Below are 20,296 nucleotides of genomic sequence, written 5' to 3' on the forward strand. Positions count from 1 at the left end.
GATAAGACTGTTTGAAAGAGAATGCAGTAATGATGTTTGGCCCATTTTGGAAGTATATATTGAGTAAATTTTCTCTCCTTCCTTTCTGACTTTGAAATGGTTGTAAGACTAATTATTTCTTAATTTAAATAGACTCACATAACAGAACTTAAAAGAAATTTGGAAGTCAGTTACTTTTGCAAAGTCTGACTTTGTTGTATAATAACTTGAATTTTTAAAATGTCGATATGCTGAGAGAACTTATCGACAGTTAAAGATAAATTTGCAATGGTTTAATTAGAATCTCCGTAAAAACATCTGAACTGTTAAAGGACTAAAGTGTTTCTACCAGGTTATTTCATGAGCTGAAAGCAAAATTGGGCTGTGGCTTTGTTGTTACGGAAATGTATTTAAACTTTTTTCTAAATGGATTTTTTTTTTTTTTTTTTTTTTGGTGTTCCTCTATCACTGTTAATGTATGTGTGGATTTGCGTAACTCCCACCATAGTTGGGAGCAGAATAGTTCCACCAGCCCCAAAAGTCCTTTGTGCTATCTGTCCCTTGTAGTCAACACCCTCACCTGGCCATCACTAGTCTGTTTTTTATTTCTTCCTTTATGGATATATTAATGAAGTCTCTCAAATGATAAATATCAAATATGACAAAATATGAGGAATATCAAGTAAGAACATATACAAAAGTGTTTGGCACATGTAAGACTTAATGAAAATTAGTTTCATATATAATATTAGGTCAATAGGTGAAGCTTAACTGTACTCTTCTTTTAGGGTCAACTTTGCATAATGTTTAACAGCTCTTTTCTCCTTGCTCAGAGGCTTTTAGGCATATTTTGGAAAGACTTTTTGTTCTACATGGCCTCGACTGTTGGAAGTCTCTGTGTTAAATGTCTTTTAACTTCCTGTCCCCTGGAGAATGAAATGGTAACCCATTCCAGTTTTCTTGCCTGGGAAATCCCATGGACAGAGGAGCCTAGTGGCTCTAGTCCATGGGACTGCAAAGAATTGGACACAACTGAGCAGCCTCATGTTCCTCATAAGAAAGAGTTGAAAATAGTGTCTACCTTGAGAGTTGTTACAGTAATTAAATGTGATTTTATATATATATATATAAAAGCATACATATATTTGAAAAAATGAATCTATGAATATAAATACATGTTTACACATAGACACAGGTGTGTATGTTCACATATGTGTAAGTGCCCTGATCCATAGTAGGCATTCTACCAATTAAAAAAAACATAAATAATACAGTTTACAGTAACTTTGGAATAGCTTGTTAAAAGAATATCATGTCCTCTTGTTATCTGGATTCTCACCCACCCCTCCATCCTTCCAAAAGCTTCTGGAATGGGAAGGATGATCCTCAAAATACCAACTTTCTGTTTTAATAATTTTTTCTTAAGTTTATTTTTTTTTCCCAGAAATTTTATCACCAATAAATTTCTGTTTTGGGTTGGAGGGGAGAATACCAAGTCTGTTTAACTTTACCTTAATATTTCAGAGTTCATATCATAGTATACCCATTTCACAAAAGGTGATTTTTTTTGAAAATTGATGATTGGGACATATGGGCTGAATTTTTGCCAATCTCATGGCTGCCTTTCGAACATGTATCCCGAAGCTTCTACTTATAATAATGACTTTTCTGGCCATTTAAAACTTTTCCTTAAAAGTAAAGCACACGGTATTCTGATATATAACACTAGGCAGTGGGATATGATTGTTTTTCAACAAATTTAATTATTTAATCAAGTACAGAAGCAGATTTAGAGTTTTTTCCTTACCCACAGATCATCTACATTCTTTATCAGTGTGTTTTGTCACATTATTAGCATTGAACATATTAATAGAATCAGTAAATTACAAGACTAGAAAGAACCTTTGAAATCGTCTAGTCAAATACTCTTAATTCTGTCTAACCCAAACCCCCTTTTTATAATAAATATTTTGCAGTACTCTTTCGTGTCCAGAAGTGAATTTCAGTTAATGAAAAATTTTACCCACTTAATTAAATCAATTTAATTCTGTAAGTGTACTATAAAGGAAAAATAAAAGGAAAATTATTGGAAATATGAGGTATGCTGAAGAAGGAAATGGAAAACCACTCCAGTATTCTTGCCTGGAGAATCTCATGGACAGAGGAGCCTGGTGGGCTACAGTCCATGGGGTCACAAGAGTAGGACACGACTTGGCAACTAAATCGCCACCACCACCATGCTAGAAAACAAAACCTCAAAAGACAAAGAGCAACCCAACAGATTTCTAAAATGCTCCTTGTGGGGTGGGCTGCTCCATAGAGAACATGAGTTTTCTCATTTCATAGGTAAAGAAAGTAAGGGGTGGGTGTAAGAGAGCAGAAGGTGGGTATTGGATGGGCCTTGGTATCCTTCTCAGAATTACACAAGTGTTATTAGCAGTAGAGCTTGGATAGGAACTCTGGGTTTGAGGATCTGCCTTGCTGCCCTTGTTAATAGTGCTTCTGAAGCTGCCCTGGCTTCGGATGGAATCCAGTGGGCCACAAGTCCAGGGTGCCACTGTAGGTAGTCAGTAGGTGCCAGACTTTGCTTCCTGGTTTTTCTGAATACCTACCTTTAGGATGTCACACCTTTTGTCCTCTCCCCAGCAACTATCTTCACCAGCTCAGTCCTCACCTCCTCCTCTTCCATCCTTCAGTAAGCACACAAACAAAAAACTTTAAGCAAAATTTTTCTCTTTTAGCTCCACTACTTGTATGTCAAGGAAGCCTTCTAGAAGAACACAGAGCCTTTGGTTAGATGCTTGCAGAGCTTTTTTTACATTATCACTCTTTACTGATTTGAATTTTTATTTCCTTGCTCAATTGTAGGTTCCATGAGAATTTTCTAGTCTACCCTATGTGCTTGTGTTGAAGGTAAAAGCATTATTTCCAAAATATTGACTCTCAGCAGAGAAGTGCTCTGTTTATATTCCAGTCTCAATCCTGTGTGATACTCTGGTGTTTCCAGAAGTGCTTGGAGTAGAGCCCAATATAAAGCACACAAGTTTGGGTTCCTTTTTATTTTCATCCCATTTAATTTCTTGGAGGAAGCATCATCCCCTATTACTTTCAGACTGTTGCTCCTGAATTTTACCAGTTATGCAGAATTCTGTTGTAGCTTAATTTTTATACTTTTGATGTTAGCCTTATACATTGAAATTTTTTATAAAATAGATTCCAAGTAATCAGGATCAACGATCAGTTAATGAAGAACTAATACCTTTGTGGTATTCTACTAAACATCTGAAAGACATTTTACTCTTTTGTAAATAGTTTTGTTTTAGGTAGACTGTAACTTACTGTTCTACAGTAGCTATCTGACTTTGTATTTTAGACTTCATGTTTTTTTCCTCTTGTATTTTGGAATATCTTCATGTTTTTGCTTAAGTACAGTAATTTCACTTCTCATCGTTGATTTACTGAGTAGGCGCTGGTGATGCTTTCTTTACATTCGGCAGCTATGCCTCATTAATTTAAACCTGGCTTTGCTTTGTCTTACTATGTTGTCAGCTATATTTCTCACAACCCCATTTCAGTGCTGCTAACTTAGGGTGTTCATGTCAGTAAATACCTTGATACTATTTTGGAGACTCTCTGGATGTTTTTCCTGGCTTGGACCATGGATTCCTTTCTTTTCTTCTGGCATTTGTGCTTTACAGCTGTAACACAGTTCATTGGAAAGAGCACAGGCTTATGAGTTAAATGGATGCAAGTTTAAATCCTAGGTTTGTGACCTGTCAACTATATAGTCTGGGAATATTTGGATGCTTTTGAGGTCACTTTCTCCAACTGTAGAATGGGTATACTTGTACCCATTTTTCAGAGTTGTGAGATAAGGAATATTGTATGTAAAGTACTTTGTCTTTTTCTCTCTTCTATGTCTCTTAACTGTCTCTGAAAGAGAAGCAGAGTAAACTTGAGGGAGATACACTGAGAGTGGAAGTCCTGGATAGCCCTACCCTTCTGTCTCAGAAATTACGTGTGTCTGTGACTGACCCAGAATTCTGTATTTATGAATAAAAGCAGTTAATGGACTTCAGTCAGAAAAACCTTGAATTAAAAAATATTTGATTTTATTCATCTTATGAGGTATTAAATAATAGCGATATTTCAGATATTTTTAAGACAAGGCTTACTGCAAATAAATACAAATAAGTGATCTGTATTATTTCTACCCTTTCCACCACACTTTGTTGGTTTTTTGACTTCTTAATGAGAATAGTGGCTATATATGATTTATCCTTGGTTCTGTTTCCTTTTCCAGATACTTGTGTCTCATGGAAGAAAATTACATAGCATAGTTTCTTGAGAGTTAATGTCTCCAGAATTCCTGGTAACAGGAGACGATTTTAGGCTTTGGTTCACGTATTTCCCTAAAGCAGGAGAGCCCTGAACACATTCTGTGAAATACCTATAGGTAGACTACCCTTTGCTCTATGGAGAATAGATTGTGAATATTTTCTTTGTTTCCTTTTATCTATTAAAAGAAAAAATATTATCAATGATTTTTTTGTTGTTGTTTAGTCATTAAGTGATGTCTGACTCTTTGGTGACCCCATGGACAGTAGCCCACCAGAGTTCTCTGTCCATGGGATTTTTCCTTGCAAAAATACTGGAGAGTGGGTTGCCATTTCCTTCTCCAGGGGATCTTCCTGACCCAGGGATCAAACCCACATCTCCTGCATTACAGGTGGATTCTTTACCAGCTGAGCCATTGGAGAAGCCCCACATCCATAGCTTTGAAGTCTTTTGTTAAAGCTATATAACTACAGCTCTTTGAAATAATGTGATCAACTTGTTTTGTAATAATAAATAGGAAGAAAAACATTTTATTGCTTGTCCAGTCAAATCACTTGTTAGACGTTTCCCTGTAACAGTGGTATTTTATGCCTTCCAGTGAATACCAGTAATTGGGGGGTGGGGAACTATTGATATCAGAATATCAGCTCTTTCATGTATGGAGAACAGGGGGCCAGTGTCTTTAATATCAGATGGTTCACACTTTATATCTCTCTTGGTGGTTAACTTTACCCTCAGTATTTTCTTTGTGATGCACCTTGTCCAGTCTCTTAATGTAAGAGATTCTGGCACTTGATTTTTCCCTTTGAAATAAATGTTGTTGAGACTTTCGAAAAATTCTTTAAAAATAATACTGTTTGTCCCACAATTTGGGAAAAAAATCAAGCATAGTTTCACTCTACAGGGACAGTCCTTGTTAACATTTTGATGTCTTTCTGTGGTCTTTTTTCTGTTCTGTGATTTCATTCTGTCCATGTTTTGGTCCCCTTTGTTCTCTGGCTCCATTTGTATATGCTCGTTTCTAATTTCTTTTTTTGTCTGCTTGATAGGTAAGAAGTAGATTTGTTTAGAGAGAAACACACTCCACAGACCAAGTGTGAGTCATCTCAGAAGGCAAGAGCATCCTCTTGTTTGTAATTTCTGAGATGTCAGTTATCATTTCTCTTTTCCTTCACCATTCATGATTTCCAGGGTAGAGTTGATTATAGAATTATTCATGTCTTGGTGATCTCCCAGCTAATTAACTTTTATTTTGAGATATAATTCACCTGCCATACAATTCAGCCATTTAAAATATACAAGCAGCAGCTTTTAGACCACCACTATTTGATGTTAGAAGTCTTTTTTTTTACCCTCAAACAAACTTTATACTCATTTGTCCACTTGCCTTGAGCCCTAGTCACTAGTGCTAAGTTGCATCAGTCGTGTCCAACTCTGTGATCCTGTGGACCATAGTCCACCAGGTTCCTTTTTCATGGAATTCTTCAAGCAAGAATCCTGGAGTGGGTTGCCATTTCCTTCTCCAAGGTATCTTCCCGACTCAGGGATCGAACCTGCATCCCTAGAGAACCACTAATCTCCTTTCTGTCTCTGTAGATCTGCCTATTCTGGATATACATAATTGAAATCATAGAATATGTGGACTTCTGTGACTGGCTTCTTTCACCTAGCATGACTTTTCAAAGTCCATCGGCGTTGTAGCATGTATCAAGTACTTTGTTCCTTTTTTTGTTGAATGATAGCTGATATCTATACCAGTTATCAAATGAAGAAGTTTGGGTTGTTTCTACTCTGACTATTATGAATTGTCCTGCTATGAGCATTCCTGTATATGTTTTTGTCTGGACATAGAATTGCTGGGATATATAGTACCCTATAGTTAACATTTTGAGAATTATGTAAGTAATTTCAACGGGGAGAAAACTCTTATGAATAACAGATAAGAAATATAATAGCGTTATACCAACCTGTCTTTCATGATTTTATCTAGTAATGTTCCACTTAGTGTGGGGGTGTGTGGTTTAAACTTTTACATCTTAAAAGGAAACCTCGTGTAATAACAGGAAATTGTTAAAATATAGTGAGTGTGCATGCCATTTACGCAGAAAAAAATTGGTGACATTTTCATTAAAAAAAAAATACTTGTTCTTAATAATTCATATTGTTTGAAACAATTTCAAAGAAACAAAACCCAACAGAAATCCTGAGACTTTGGAAAAACTTCCTTATGACTAAGTAGCCCCCATGCAGTGTGCATCATAAAGAAGAATGTCAAGAATTTGGCCTCTTGCCTAGCTTTTGTGTCCTAGCCTGACAGGGTACTGTTCTTCCTCCAGGCCCAGGCCTTGTTTGCATCCTGATTCATTCAGCATGTTTTAGTTGATTGCCTTAGACCTTTAGGATCCCTTTCCAAGAAAAGCACCCTGAGCTGCTGACTGGAGATGGGAGGTCTTCACCTAGTTCCATCATCACTGGTTTTGCCATTGTGAGCACAGTCAGGTCCCTAAACGTTTCTGCTTTTCACTTTCTTCATTGGTGTGATTAGAGAATCATCTGTGAAACCAAAAGAGGTTTGAAGCTTGGTGATCTTTGTTTTTTTTAATCTACCATTTTCTTTTTTTGGCCATCCCATGTGGCTTGTGGGAGCTTAGTTCCCTGACCAGGGACTGAACCTGGGTCCATGGCAGTGAAAGGACCAAGTCCTAATCACTGGACTACCAGGGAGCTCCAAAACCTCGGTGGTCTTAATTCTAGTTCTGGACTTCTAAATCTTACACACTGATTGTCACACATACTGGTTTTTTCATGAATTTGACATTTAATATATGCTTTGTTGTGTTGCCTTCTTCCCATCTTTTTCAGATTTGTTCTCCCCTCACCACCTAGATGATCCGCCCTAGAAGGGCAAATAGTTTTGTTAGCAGTAACAAAGAATAGTCTTTAATACCTTGCCTGAGGCGGGTTAGTGTTTGATAGTGCAAGTATCATGAGTTTTCAGTGACTGTAGAATGACTCTAATTGGTCATATTCTCTGTGTAAATGAAATGATGGAAAATAACTTGATAAATTTACATAGATATTTTAACTTTTTCCTGTTTTCTTTTGAAGAGTATGCTTTGACTACAGTAGACATGGTATAGTCAGAAATGAACGTTCTGCTTTTGATAACTTTTCTTTAAATTAATTGATTTATTTTAATTAGAGGCTAATTACTTTACAGTAATTAAAGACTTGCAGAGTCAGACACGACTGAGTGACTGAACTGAACTTTACAGTATTGTGGTGGTTTTAGCCATACATTGACATGAATCAGCCACGGGTGTACATGTCTCCCCACATCCTGAACCCCCCCAAACCCCCCTCTCACCTCCCTCCCCACCCCATCCCTCTGGGTTGTCCAGAGCACCAGCTTTGAGTGCCCTGTTTCACGCATCGAAGTTGCACTGGTCATCTGTTTTGCATATGATAATTGACATGTTTCAGTACTGTCCTCTCAAATTGTCCCACCCTCGCCTTCTCTCACATAGTCCAAAAGTCTGTTCTTTATGTCTGTGTCTCTTTTGCATATAGGGCCGTTGTTTCCGGGTTTCTAAATTCTATATATATGCGTTAATATACTATATTGATGTTTCTCTTCATGACTTACTTTACTCTGTATATTTAGGCTCCAATTTCATCCACTTCATTAGAACTGACTCAAATGCATTCCTTTTTTTATAGCTGAGTAATATGCCAATACTTTGGCCACCTCATGTGAAGAGTTGACTCATTGGAAAAGACCCTGATGCTGGGAGGGATTGGGGGCAGGAGGAGAAGGGGACAACAGAGGATGAGATGGCTGGATGGCATCACTGACTTGATGGACATGAGTCTGAGTGAACTCCAGGAGTTGGTGATGGATAAGGAGGCCTGGCGTGCTGCGATTCACGGGGTCGCAAAGAGTTGGACACGACTGAGCGACTGAACTGAATACTCCATTGTGTATATGTACCACGGCTTCCTTATCCATTCCCCTGCTGATGGACATCTAGGTTGCTTCCATGTCCTGGCTATTGTAAACAGTGCTGCAGTGAACATTGGGGTACATGTGTCTCTTTCAAATCTGGTTTCCTCAGTGCGTATGCCCAGCAGTGGGATTCCTGGATTGTATGGCAGTTCTCTTTCCATTTTTTAAAGGAAGCCACACTGTTCTCCATAGTGGCTGTACTAGTTTGCATTCCCACCAACAGTGTAAGAAGGTTCCCTTTTCTCCACACCCTCTCCAGCATTTATTGTTTGTAGACTTTTTGATGGCAGCCATTCTGACTGGCTTGAGAGCACTTCATTGTGGTTTTGATTTGCATTTCTCTGATGAGTGATGTTGAGCATCTTTTCATGTATTTGTTAGCCATCTGTATGTCTTCTTTGGAGAAATGTCTGTTTAGTTCTTTGGTCCACTGTTTGATTGGGTCGTTTATTTTTCTGATATTGAGCTGCATGAGCTGCTTGTATATTTTGGATTAATTCTTTGTCAGTTGCTTCGTCTGCTATTATTTTCTCCCATTCTGAAGGCTACCTTTTCACCTTGCTTATAGTTTTCTTCGTTATACAAGTTTTTAGTTTAATTTGGTCCCATTTGTTTATTTTTAATGTCCATTCCATTCTGTTTTGGGTAACTTTAATAACTGTTTTCTGCTAGAACTTTATCCTTATGACACTCATATGTGTATATATTCATGGGCTTATATTTTGTGTATAAGAAAAGATTCAGTTAACTTGCTTGCTTTCTGACAGTCTGTGTACCTCCATTACTTAGTACTTTAATTATACATTTTACTGGCTAGCTCTGTGGCCCATGAGGGAAGAAGCAAAACATGAGTTTAAACTTCAGGCTGATGGAAATATAGTGCTATAAAGTAAACTGAATGATGGTTTGGAGTGACCTTTGTTGGGACAAGGATCCTTGAGGGTGCCCATGTAGTTTTAGTTTACCTAGGATGCTTTAATCATTCGTGTCTCAGTGTATGTTTTGAGTAGTTTTTAATATGTCTGTAAAAATTAAAGTTTGGCAAATAGTAATTTGTCTAAGAGGTATGGGTTATTTCTTCCTCCTGATTTTTACTTTGATTATGGCATCACGGAAAAACTGGCATTACCAGCAAGCTGATTTTTTTTGACTGTGCCTAAGCTGCTGCTTTTTTCCTTTCTCTTTTCCTCCCTCCCTTTGTTCCTTCCTTTTTTCCCTTTTACTATGTAAGTGGAAATGTTCTCTTTTTAAAACATTATAGAAAGCTCTATTCCTTTTTGACCACCCTTAGTCACAACCTCATCCATCTCCACCAAAGCAACCACGGTGACATTGGCATGTATCCTTCTGAACTGATTTATATGTATTTACATTTATTTATATAAGCCAGATAGCATAGAGTTTTTGTGTGGGTGAGGGGAGGAAATGTGGTTCCCACCTTCCAAAAATGGTACCATATTCTTTTCCACTTAGCAATACCTCTTGGAGAGCTGTTTATCTTAGAAAAGACAGCTTACCCTCTGTTTCTTTACAGCTGCTGGTAGCATTTCATGTACTACAGTTTATTTAGCCCTTCTCTCATCAGTGGGCAGTTATATTTCCAGTTTTTACTGTTGTTATAGACAATGCTACAATGAAAATCTTTGTACCGAAAACTAAAGTATTTCTCAAGGGTAGATACTGAGAAAGCGTTATGATGGTAGGCACTCAAAATTCTAATAACTGCTTATCTATTTTCCCTCTAAAGTTTATATTCCTCTCCAACTGTGAGGGCAAAGATCCTACCAAATGAGTTTCAGAATATGGAAGTTAAGACATAGACATTTTTTATCAATCTTTGAGAAGGAATGGTGTTTCTTATTTTAACTCTTGCATTTTCTAAAAATAGGTTGAACTTTGTTGACTTGACCATTTGTATTTTTTTCCTATAAATATGTTGAATTGGATTCATTTCAGTTCAGTCACTCAGTTGTGTCTGACTCTTTGCGACCCTGTGGACTGCAACCCCATGGACTGCAGCACGCCAGGCCTCCCTGTCCATCGCCAATTCCTAGAGTTTACTCAAATTCATTATCCAGTTTAAATGATAACTTTGAGGGTAAGTATTATTAAAATATACATAAAGAAAGGTGTATAAACCACAAGTATATAGCTCAGTGAATTTTCAAAAAGTAAATACACCATGTGTAACCAGCACCCAAATAAGAAACAGCATTGCCAAAGCCCTTGAAGCCTCCTGGTGCCCCTTTCCGTAATTAACCCTGCTCTGCACTTCCAGGATAACTGCTATCCTTACTTTTAATATTATAAGTTAGTTTCTATGCTTTTCATTGTCAGGTAAATAGAATCATACAGTATATACTCTTTGCTTCTTTCTTAGTATTAGCTTTTGAATATATTTTAAGTAAAAAATTGTATCAGTGTAGAGCTCTTTATACAGATAATTTCTTCTCTCACTAAACTTCAAGAGATAAGTTGTGTCATTTTATATAACCCCCATGTCCTTACACAGGTGTAATAACTCAAGAGTGGACTCCCCCAGCCAGGGCGTTAACAGACTTGTTTACTCAACTCCAGTTGATAGCTGAAAGTTCTTGCTTCGTTTTGGCTTAGTTATGGTTTGATCCTATTCTGCTCATTAGCTGTCTTTTTGTGTTTTGTCAGAATTTGCAAACCAGTTTTATTTCTTCTTAGTGCTCTGTAATGAGACTGCTGCCTAACCTTTCATCTTCTTTTTATATCTGGGAAAGTATTATTCTCTTGTGCTGCTTCAGGAAGGATGAAACTGCATAGTTTGCTCCTTTCCTGTTATCATTGTTTTCCTGAACAGGTAAAGGGACCTGCTACAGCTTTAAACATTATCCTTTCCAGCTTCCCCTGGTTGCCTTATAAGCATTTAATTGATAAGCAACGGTTTTAACTTCTTTTAACTAGTAAAATATGTAAAACTGAGTAAGGTTCTTTATAGGTGACACTGTTTAAATTTATTTTTAATTGATAGTCTGCTTCCTAAAAGAATTTAAAGTGATTTACAGTAAAAGACACATGAAGTAATCCAATAAGAATAAAAATATCAGATTGTAAGAGGAGAAAAAGATAATAATTACCATAAGTTTTGCTTCCAGAATTGGGTGTTAAATTTAGCTTTGAGCCTCTGTCTTTTGAGACTTGAAAACAAATATAATTATCACTTGGGAATAAGGAAGCTCATTATTTCATCAGGCAAGGCAGATGTGTTTGTTACTAAATTCCAAAAAATGAATAAATGCTCCTTAGAATCAGGTCATGCAATGTATCTAGGGATTTTAGCATGTATCTAGGGATTTTAAAACGTATTGATGGGTTTGAAAGAAATCAGTCAGTTCATAAACATTTCACTTAACGTTTGTGAAAAAACTGTCAGTGTGATGGTATTTGGTTGTGAAATATTCATCTAGCTTACAGGAGTAGAGCATAAAGAGGATGCGCTTAAATTATTTAAATAATGAACAGTGTTAACTTCTTTCAGGTTGTGGGATAATTTCAACCATCAGGCTATGATTGTTGTAGTTGTCTGTTAAAACTATTTTCATTGCAAAGTGATCATAACTCTTATTATATATTGTATATATGCAGTGATTGATATTAGTGTTTATGCCCTCACTTTATGTATTTGATTTTGTCATGTGAATCAGGATCGGCATGTTGCTTATATATTTTGGAGTAGTCTTAAAAAAATTATAAACACTTTTATAATTAAAATATCTTTAACTGTAAATTGATATGTTTATTCTTTATAAAATTAGAGTAATATAGAAATACATGAATAAACTAGTGAAAGCTGTGTTCTTTCCTTGTTTCCACCAAAGATGGTAGTCACTAAAAGTTTTTGTTACTCTTGCTAATGTACTGTGCAATTAGAATACTGTATGATATATGGAGTGTGTGCAGACTGGCAAAAATTGCCCTTGATATTATGTTCTAAAAGTCATTGTTGGTGGACATATAAATAGCCACCATACTTAAGAAAGCTATTATCCTTTTCTGTTAGTTGTTCTTTTACTTTAAAAGTTTATCTGTGTTTGTATCCCTGGAGTGTATATATACATTTCTTTTTTTCCTTTTTTTGAGAATTTGAGAGGCCGGCATAATCTGTTAAACACTGCTATCAAACACTGCCACAGTTAGATGAAGGCTCCTAGAGGTACAGAGTCACTGGGTGATAGTCAGACCTCAGCTTCCCAGAAGGCTCAACAGATAGATCCTTTTTAAGGGGAAGACAGTAGGCAAGTTCCTGCATAAATAAGTCCTAGAAAACTACAGTGGGAGGGCTCACCACAGTCAGGACTCTGCAAGTGTTAACTATCCGGCGGGAATATATTTTGTGCTTCTAAATTCACCATGCCCTCCCTCCATCTCTCAGGAGTAGATCAGAGCAGAGTTACTTATGATAGATAAAATGAATATCATCAGCTGATCTGGCAGAGAACAGGAATTTTACCAGCACCTGTTCAAGAAGCCAAGTACAGATTAGAACCTGTGCTGGGTTTACCTGGGCATTCTGTTCTGTTCCGCAGCAAGGATTTTGGTGATACAGCATTCAAAGTCTTTTTCTTGTGTCACCCCCACCACCCCTGGTTTGTTTAGATTGGATATCTTCTCTGTCTTCCGCATGACTGTTACCCTGGGATCTCCCTTCATGATTCTCTTAGAGGTTCTCACCTAAGTTGGATCTCATTTCCTGTGCTTCAAGTCTTCCTCAGTCTTGTTTACTCTCTCGTTTTAGCAGAGCCCATTTTTCCAATAGCTTCTAGAGAAAAAGATTTTATGGGAGGTAACTGAGACCTTGTGGTAGTGTTTTTACTGTCCTTATACTTGATTATCTGATAGAGAGAGTGAATGGAATAATTTTCTTGAGAATTTTGTAGGGGTGGTTCTGTTTTCATCTTGCTTTTGGTATTGCTGCTGAGTCCAAAGCCAATCTAATTTTTGATCCTTTTTAACCTATTTTCATCCCCTCCAGAGACTGTGTAGACTGGCCATTGTCTCCTCTAATCTGAAAGCTGCAGCTATGTGCGGAAGTGAGCATTTGTTCTCTTCCATAATCCTAATTTTCAGTAGGCTCTGTGGAATGTCATGCTGTCCTGTTCTGGGGAGGTTTTTGTTACTTTATTGCTGATTTTCCTCCAGTTTCTCACTGCTTTCTTTTCGGGGTTTATATAATTTGCCTATGGCCCTTGTCCTGGTCCTCTAGTATTCTTTCTACTTTGCATTTCTCTATCGTCTGCTTGACTTTTGGGAGGATTTCTTCAGGTTTATTTTCTAACTCTTCTGTTGAGTTTTCATTTTTGCTGATGTTTTTACTAAACATTTGGCATGTTTTAAACTTCCAATTGCCCTATTTTCTGTTTCTATTTTTCATTTTACTTAAATTCTTTCCCCACAAGAACATATTATTGTTGTCCACCGGACACAGTATTTCTTGTCTTTTTGAAAATGTTAAAGATTGTTTTCTTTTCCTTCCTAGTTTGTTTCTTTCAAGTATACTTTCTTCTTGTTTTCGTATCTAATGTCATGTTAAAGTCTTTCCCCAGATGTCTCATAATCTACTCAGAATAAAAACTAAGGGACTTACAAAGCCAACTAGAAGCTTGCACATCGGTGTGGGTTATATGAACTTTGGGCTTCACAGTAGAGTTAATAGGTCAACTTTTTATTAGGGAACCACCAGTGTTTCTATAGTTTCATCTTGCCTCATGGTCTGGTAAGATTCCTCAGAGAAGTTTGTTCCTGTAAGTCTGCATAGAGCTGTGAGACTCATACTCAATACAGTAGCCACATGTGCCTGTTTAAATGTAAATACCATTGAATTAATAATTCAATTTCCCTATTGTTCAGTTCAATCGCTCAGTCATGTCCAACTCTTTGTGACCTCATGAACCAGAGCACGCCAGGCCTCCCTGTCCATCACCAACTCCCGGAGTTCACTCAGACTCATGTCCATGGAATCGGTGATGCCGTCCAACCATCTCATCCTCTGTCATCCCCTTCTCCTCCTGCCCTCAGTCTTTCCCAGCATCAGGGTCTTTTCAAATGAGTCAGCTCTTCGCATCAGGTGGCCAAAGTACTGGAGTTTCAGCTTCAACATCAGTCCTCTACCAATGAACACCCAGGACTGATCTCCTTTAGGATGGACTGGTTGGATCTCCTTGCAGTTCAAGGGACTCTCAAGAGTCTCCTCCAACACCACAGTTCAGAAGCATCAACTCTTCGGTGCTCAGCTTTCTTACATAGTCCAGCTCTCACATCCATACATGGCCACTGGAAAAAACCATAGCCTCGACTATACGGACCTTTGTTTCCCTTTTGAGCTAACCACATTTCAAGTACTCAGTAGCCACATATAGCTAATGGCTGCCATGTTGGACAGCACAGCTACTGAATACTTCCATCACTACAGAAAGTTTATTGGAGTGCACTGGACTAGAACTAAAATCTTGTTGCAGTCATCTGAGAGCTCAGTGAGGGAAGACTCTGTGGGGTCTCAATATTCACAATTCAGTAGGTATATGGTTACCTAATCCCACTGTTCTTAGAGTAGTGACTGCCCTTAGCTATGTATCCTCCAGCCCAGAAACTCTTGTTTTATCTTTTCCAGAGAAGACAAAGGCTTAAACAATATGCCTAACTCTTCATTTTACTTTAAATACTCAGTAAATACCTTTTGGCCTTGCAATCCTACTGGTCCCTGTTCTAAATTCTCCACTACATTTTGCAGGTATGCCCCTGGTAATAGATCCTCTCTCAGTATAAATAGTGTTAGGGACTTTTCATTAAGAGAACAAAGTCTCATATTTCTTCACCTGTAAATAACCACTGATATAATTAATATCTTATTTTGAAGAATTTGAATCGGATGAGAATGTTTTGTAAACTGCCTATTTCAGGACACATTGGGCATTATCAAGTTTTATAGTAAAGTCTTTGTAAGTGAAAGTGAAAGTGGCCCAGTCGTGTCCGACTCTTTGTGACCCCATGGACTGCAGCACACTAGGCCTCCCTGTCCATCGCCAACTCCTGGAGTTTACTCAAACTCATGTTCATTGAGTTGGTGATGCCATCCAACCATCTTATCCTTTGTTGTCCCCTTCTCCTCTTGCCTTCAATCCCTCCCAGCATCAGGGTCTTTTCCAATGAGTCAGTTCTGGCATCAGGTGGCCAGAGTATCAGAGTTTAAGCTTCAGCATCAGTCCTTCCAGTTAATGTTCAGGACTGATTTCCTTTAGGATGGACTGGTTGGATCTCCTTGCCATCCAAGGGACTCTCAAGAGTGTTCTCCAACACCACAGTTCAAAAGCATCAGTTCTTCCGTGCTCAGCTTTCTTTGTAGTCCAACTCTCACTTCCATATGTAACTACTGGAAAAACCATAGCTCTGACTAGATGGACCTTTGTTGGCAAAGTAATGTCTCTGCTTTTTAATATGCTGTCTAGGTTTGTCATAACTTTTCTTCCAGGGAGCTAGTGTCTTTTAATTTTATGGCTGCAGTCACCAACTGCAGTGATTTTGGAGCCCAAGAAAATAAAGTCAGACACTGTTTCCACTGTTTCCCCATCTATTTGCCATGAAGTGATGGGACCAGATGCCATGATCTTAGTTTTCTGAATGTTGAACTTTAAGCCAACTTTTCACTCTCCTTTTTCACTTTCATCAGAAGGCTCTTTAGTTCTTCACTTTCTGCCATAAGGGTGGTGTCATCTGCATATCTGAGGTCATTGATATTTCTCCTGGCAATCTTGATTCCAGCCTGTGCTTCACCCAGCCCAGCATTTCACATGATGTACTCTGCATAGAAGTTAAATAAGCAGGGTGACAATATACAGCCTTGACATACTCCTTTCCCTACTTGGAACCAGTCTGTTGTTCCATGTCCGGTTCTAACTATTGCTTCCTGACCTGCATACAGATTTCTCAAGAGGCAGGTCAGGTGGTCTGGTATTCCCATATCTTTCAGAATTTTCCAGATTTTGTTGTGGTCCACACAGTCAAAGGCTTTGGCATAGTCAATAAAGCAGAAGTAGATATTTTTCTGGAACTCTCTTGCTTTTTTGATGATCCAACGAATGTTGGCAATTTGATCTCTGGTTCCTCTGCCTTTTCTAAATCCAGATTAAACATCTGAAAGCTCATGTTTCATGAACTGTTGAAGCCAGGCTTGGAAAATTTTGAGCATTACTTTACTGGTGTGTGACATGAGTGCAATTGTGCGGTAGTTTGAGCATTCTTTGGCCTTGCCTTTCTTAGGGATGGGAATGAAAACGGACCTTTTTCAGTCCTTCCTGCTTTAGTAGGTGGTCATGATTATCAGGCTGTTGAGAGGTGGAACTGGATCAGGTGCTCCTGGCTCACATACCTCTCTGTTACCACCATCTATGAATGCTGCATTTTTGCTGTCAGTCCCATGCACTGTTTTAGAGAGCAGAGAAGCCCTTTGCTCTTAATAACTTTTAATCAGAGTGGAAATTAATTTTATTTATTGAGTCCAGGCTTACCTGCTCCATGTCACTTTTAATATTTATCCTAAAACACACCTTAGGTTTTTTTCCCCACCTACAGTGACATGCTCAGGGTGGTATTCTTGGCTATTTGGGCCTGGTTTTGTGCCCTTTGTGTCTAGGAACTATGTTTTCTTGATTTCTTGCAACTCTCCAATGTATACGCTGTATCTCATTGATATCTAATGAGTTACAGTTCCTTATTTAGGGCATGCTGTTTCAAATTTCTGTGACTCTACATGTTCTGTTTTACTCTGTGAAGTAATCCCTCCCCTCCCCGAGTCTCTCATCCTCTAAGAGCCTAATGAATTCTTTAACCCCTTTTAGCAGAGTTCATCTTTCCTTACTTTGATCTAGCCGTAACACCCATTGCATATCTCACACCAAACTGTAATCATTTCTTAACACACATAGTTTCCCTCCTAGACTGTGAAAGCAATGCTTGTTAATCCTTGAATTGTTAATGGGAATTTAAAAACTAAACGAATTTCGTGAAGTAAAGCATCTTTCTTTCCTGAGTAAGGAAGTATAAGTATCCCTAATAGAGTCCACTAATCCTTGTCAGGGAGTGTCCTTCCACATCGTCATACTCCAGGAATAATATATGTAACCAAATAAGAAGTCCAGGTGGGCTGTGTTTTGATTCCTGCCTTTGCTTGGCATTGCAGTCATTGGAACCACAAATGGTTAGACAAGGACAAGGATTAAAATTAGTTTATGAGCTAGGAAGTTAGTGGAGTAAGAGATCTTATTAACTCTTGAAAGGACAGTGGTATTAAGGGGAAAAGCTTCTGGATTATACTAATGTGTGGGCATAGCTTTTCTAGACGATCTTCAGTTTAGTTCTGTATATCTATATTTGGCAATAAAATGGGTATGCCATTTTAAAACTATGATTATTTCTTTTCCGAATGGCTTTTTGAGATATGATAGCATTTTGAGAATGCTATCAGTATTATACAAAGAATGCACAGAAAAACAGTAAATTATGGTGTTTGTGGTGGCTTTTCAGTAATGTGGGCTTTATTTTGAAGGATTTTAAAAGATTAGGTGATTCATTTATCAGTTAAAAACCAGATTTTCTTCCAGCAGAAGCTGGCAACACCCATATTCAACTCTCCCCAAGTTCTTGTATGCTGTATGTTAAGTACTAGGGAATGTTAAAGTAAGAAAGGCATTAAATTTTGTTGACTAAGTTCCTGTTAATTTCTCTAACTTTCAGAATAATTTTTGCTTGATACATTAAAATTTTGGTTTAGATTTGTGACATCTTGATTTTATATACAGAATAAAGTCTCTGTGTGTTAAATTACAAAAGCAGTATCTGCTTGAAAAGAGCAACGTGTTTATTAGGCTGAGCATGGACTCTGACCCCAAATTACCCAGATTCAAATCCCAGCTCCGCCATTTACTAGTTGTATAATCTTGAGCATGTTATTTAACCACTCTGTGCCTCAGTATACTTATATATAAAGTGTGGGGTAATGAAAATATCTATACCATGGGATCACTATATTAAATAGGTTCACACATTTGAAATACATGAAACAATGCCTGGCATATTCTAAAAGCTTGGCATAGTTCAGATGTGATTATAATTGAAATAATCCAAACATATAGAATTCTCCAGATCATAAAAGCTTAATGAATAGTATATCAGATTTTATTTTACATAGCACATTCCTTTTAACTTAGTTTTTATTCTTTTTAACTTAGTTCTTACTTTACATGCAATAAAGATCAGTAAAAATATGTTCTGTGAGCTTATGTAGTCTTGTAACTATCACTGCAGTCAGGAAATAGAAGTTTCCTCAACCCCTAAAAATTCCCTTGTGCTGTGCCTTCACAAACTCACTCCCTATCCCTGACCTTGACCACCATTGATCTGTTTCCTTGCTTATAGTTTTGCCTTTTCCAGAGTATCCTATAAATGAAATCATATAGTTAAAAACAAATCATTCCTTTTGAGCCTGGCTTCCTTCACTCAACATAATGCGTTTGAGGTTAACCCCAGATGTTGCATGTATCAGTCTTATCATTGCTGAGTAGTATTCTTTTCTATGGATGTATTAAGTGTGTGCATCCACATACTCCCAGGCTGACATGAGGGTTGTGTCTGCTACTGCTGCTGCTAAGTCGCTTCAGTCGTGTCCGACTCTGTTTGACCCCATAGACGGCAGCCCACAAGGCTCCGCCATCCCTGGGATTCTCCAGGCAAGAGTACTGGAGTGCGTCGCCATTTCCTTCTCCAGTGCATGAAAGTGAAAAGTGAAAGTGAAGTCGCTCAGTTGTGTCCGACTCTTCGCGACCCCATGGACTGCAGCCTACCAGGCTCCTCTGTCCAGGGTTGTGTCTGTCTTCTGCAATTACGAAGAATGCTGTTATAAAAAACTGTGTACAGGTTTGTGTATCAATATGAGTTTTCAGTCTGTCCTGTATATTCAGTAGTGGGATTGCTGGGCTGTATGGTAAATGTACATTTAATATTTTAAGAAACTGAGCTGTTTTCCACTCTGGAAAATAGCTTCTCATGCCATTTTGCATTCCCACCTGCAATGTGAGTTCTGATTGCTCTGCATCCTTACTAGCACTTGATTTTGCCAAAAAAAAAAAAAAAAACAAAAAAAAACAAAAAAAAACCCCCAAATTTAGTTGCTTTAAATAGATGTGTAGCTAGCGTAATTCTTAACCAAGTTTTCTAGCAAAGCCTTGAGACTTGGAAAAAGAGATAAAATAGGGCTTGATTAAATGCAGGTATCCATAAGGAGGAGTTGGAAAGACTGTTCAATTTGTGAGAGCTTGGTTTATCTGTGGTGTTCACTGTTGTATCCCCAAATGACTGATACAGTGCCTGACACACTGTAGGAATCTCTTTGCATGTTTATCCAATCATTGAACAAATGATTGAGAGGTTAGGGAAGAAGCAGAGGTTAGGATTAGAATGGAAAAGTAAATTTAGGTTAGACTTGGTCTGACTAATAGTCATATTGACACATCTCTTAAGTCTTCTGGTTCTCAACTTCATTGCTGTAAATTGAAAAGATTCTCTTAGATGATATCTAAGCTCTTTTAATGAATTTTTTTTCTTTTTTATGACATCAAATGAAAAATAATTCAGTAAGTGAAGAAGAAGCATGTCAGATCCTTTGATGTGGACGTGTGGATGTAATGGGAAGTATAACCCTTCAGGGAGTTTAGGGGTGAGTGTCTAAACAGAAGCTAGCTAGCTAATGGCAGAAACAGATTAAAAAGTAGTTACAAGAGACTTTTCAAATCAAGTAGCAACATTGCAGTGATCTATTTGGAACAGGGGCTATGAAAGGAAGTAGGGGTTGAAAATACTGAATTTAGGATCTCATTTTTATTGATACTATTAGTTTTAAATGCTTTAAGTTAGACTAGAGAGAAGCAGCCTATGGTTAATGCAAAGAGGAGGAGC

The 20,296-nt window shown here is 37.7% G+C and overlaps 1 protein-coding gene across 3 annotated transcripts in view; it reads left to right on the top strand.

The window, feature by feature from the left end:
• The window catches only part of LCLAT1 (lysocardiolipin acyltransferase 1), a 191,035-nt gene that overhangs the window by 51,531 nt on the left and 119,208 nt on the right, over positions 1 to 20,296 (top strand). Inside the window, exon 2 of one of the 3 annotated variants that reach the window (XM_069582892.1) lies at positions 10,280 to 10,421. The exons of the other annotated variants lie outside the window; for them this stretch is intronic. The gene's annotated coding sequence lies outside the window, so the exon portion shown is untranslated. The remainder of the gene's footprint in view (positions 1 to 10,279; positions 10,422 to 20,296) is intronic. 3 annotated transcript variants of the gene reach the window in all.

The sequence above is a fragment of the Ovis canadensis genome, chromosome 3, assembly GCF_042477335.2.
Source record: "Ovis canadensis isolate MfBH-ARS-UI-01 breed Bighorn chromosome 3, ARS-UI_OviCan_v2, whole genome shotgun sequence".
NCBI lineage: Eukaryota > Metazoa > Chordata > Mammalia > Artiodactyla > Bovidae > Ovis > Ovis canadensis.